This window comes from Telopea speciosissima, chromosome 7 (assembly GCF_018873765.1).
Source record: "Telopea speciosissima isolate NSW1024214 ecotype Mountain lineage chromosome 7, Tspe_v1, whole genome shotgun sequence".
Taxonomy (NCBI): Eukaryota; Viridiplantae; Streptophyta; class Magnoliopsida; order Proteales; family Proteaceae; genus Telopea; species Telopea speciosissima.
The window spans coordinates 66,720,528-66,723,270 of NC_057922.1; the positions used below are offsets into that span (position 1 = coordinate 66,720,528).

Consider the following 2,743-nt stretch of genomic DNA (forward strand, 5'->3'; position numbering starts at 1 on the left):
GAAATTCTACTTGGGATAGATTTATATTTTCTCATCTATGGAAGGTTGAAAAATCAAAGATGCTTTGATTTTATTGCTTGGAGAAGATATCTACAAAGAAAATGAAGCACTTGTTAAAATTGGAAGTTTATTTTTCTAGAAATAGAAGGTCTATGTAAACAATCTTCTCTTCTTCTTCTTTCTATTTTTTTTTCTTTTTTCTTAGGATTCAAGGCATTGTAAAAGAGGAAAGAGAAGAGAATATTCTCTTTTCTTAGGGAATATTTCTCCTACACTTCCATCTTCTCCTCTCTTCCACCTATAAATACCCCCTACCTCTCTTGTAAAAATTTGCTCATTCACTTAGTGAAATTTCTTCTCTTCTTCTCCTTCTAATTTGTGATTTTTGACTTTTCTAAGTTCTAGTTTGCTTTTATAATTTTTAGTTAATGCTTATAATAGGTTTAGTTTATGCTTTAATTTCAATTTAAGTCTTCAATTGGGTTGTAATTTCTTAATTCTAGTTTAGGTTTTAAGCCTTCTAGTCTAAGTTCTTAAGTTGATGACAAGACTTGAAGATTTAAAAGAGGAGGCTATGGTAAGTTTATGCAAGTATTCAAGCTTTTCATTTACATTCATGCAAGCACATCCAGGTTTTACTATCGAAACTCTCAATCTCATTCTCCATCTCCTCTATCTCTCTCTATCTTCTTCTTCTTCTTTCCCCTCTATTTCTTTTATTTTAATTTTATATGGTTGTGGTTTATGGATGCATTTTATTCCCTTATTTCTTTTTATGTGGTTAGTATGTGTGGCTGTATTTTTATTCCTTTCAATTCGCTTTAGTTTGATAGGTTAGATGCTCATGTGTTAGGACGCCGATTTAATCCCTTAATTTTGTTAGATGCTTATGAGTTAGGATGCATTGATTTTCGTTAGTTTAATTAGTTTAATTTAACACTTTAATTTGGTTCATTTTGCATTACTTTTAAGTTAGTTAAATAGAGTGGCGTATATCTCCTCGTGTTCGACCCGTAGCTACGATTAACCCGTACGCTTGCGGTTTTATTTTAACTCAAACAAGTTTTTGGCGCCGTTGCCGGGGAGATTATTGTCCATTTTATTTATCTGATTTTTAAGTAGTTCGAAGTGTTTTAGTTTATTATTTTCTTTTCTTTTTTTTTTTTTGAAAAAAAAAAAAAAAAAAAATCAGTTTTTGAAAACCTCTTCTTGTTTCTCTTCTGTTTCAAATAGTGTGCGCCCAATCTAAAGTCCTTCATATGCTTCAACCCTCCATCTTTTGGTGTCCCTCATAGGATTAAGTTACCTATGACGCTACATCTTGACTTAGTTGGGTGGATTGACATGTGACTTATCTTTGGAGGTGACCACTCTTGATAACAGGAAAGCGACATAGTGAGAGTGTTGGAAACATAAACGTATAGTAGACCTCCATTCTACATCAGAATCCATATTGGAGTCGCACGTAGGTGGCTATAGAAGACTATACGGGTTCCCTCTTGTCAACCTATATGGCATCCTTACAGCTTTTGAACCATTGTTTCGATTTTTGAGGGATAGAGATGCACTATCTACCTTGGGGTCCCTCTTGTTTCTAGTTTTTTTTTTTTTTTTTTTTTTTTTTAAGTGTTTTATTTTTCTTTAATTTTTCTAAAGGAGACCTCATATCTATTTAGGTGGCTAAGGTGTGGACTCGTGATTCAAGTAATCGTCTTATTAGAAGACCACCTTCTCTACCACCTTTGACCATGGGTGACCAACAACCCAAGACTCTTAAGGATAGGTTTTACCCCACCAGGGCTGCACAGCCCTCATGCATTAGTCACTGTTGTTACAGGGAATAACTATGAACTCAAGACCAACTTCATCAAGATGCTACCCCATTTCCATGGGATGGCTAATGAGGATGCATATCTCTTCCTTAGGGAATTTGAGGAGGTCTGTGTTCTAATTAAGGTCCATAATTTGACTGATGATGCAGTTAGGCTTAGGTTTATACCCTTTGCCCTGAAAGACCAGACCAAGAAGTGGCTCTATGGACTGTCAACAAACTCCATTAATACATGGGATGAGTTCACCATTTTCTTTTTGAGAAAATTCTTCCCTCTTCACAAGACCAATAAGCTTAAAAGTGACATCCACCAGTTCAGGCAGAAACCACATGAGTCATTTTCTAAATTCATGGAAAGATTCAAGGACCTCCTCTTAGAATGCCCTCACCATGGTTTTGACTTGTGGCAGCTATGCCAAATTATTTATGAGGGTATTGATTATCAGACCAAGCAACTTGTAGAGTCTATGTGTCCAAGGCTTTACTTCTTTTTCGAGGAGAATGATGCATGGACATTCTTAACCAATTTGGTGATAAGACTAGGGAATGGGAATCTTCCCAAGAGGCTGAAAGGACCACTAAGGGGTATCTCATTGAGGGTATGCCAGCCAAGGAGGCCAAACTTGATAGCCTCATAAAACGTTTGGAGTCCATAGTTCTTAAAGAGTCTATACCAGTTAATCTGGTCAACCAGGTCAACCATGTGTCAGTATGCAGTTGGTGCCAAACCCCTGGACACCTTTCTAAGGAATGCCCCAACACCTTGGTGGGCAATTCCAGCACTGAGATTGTAAGTGCTCTCTACCAAAATAACCCATATAGCAATACTTACAATCCAGGATGGAGAAATCACCCCAATTTCTCATGGAATCAAGGGAACCAAGCAGGCCCATCCAACTTTAACCATCAAGG

General features: G+C 36.7%; 1 non-coding gene across 1 annotated transcript; it reads right to left on the reverse strand.

Moving 5' to 3' along the window:
• Positions 1-2,121: 2,121 nt before the first annotated feature.
• On the reverse strand, positions 2,122-2,228 carry LOC122670198. The gene has a single exon (XR_006334172.1). It is a non-coding gene; the product is annotated as a small nucleolar RNA R71 (small nucleolar RNA).
• Between the last annotated feature and the right edge of the window lie 515 nt (positions 2,229-2,743).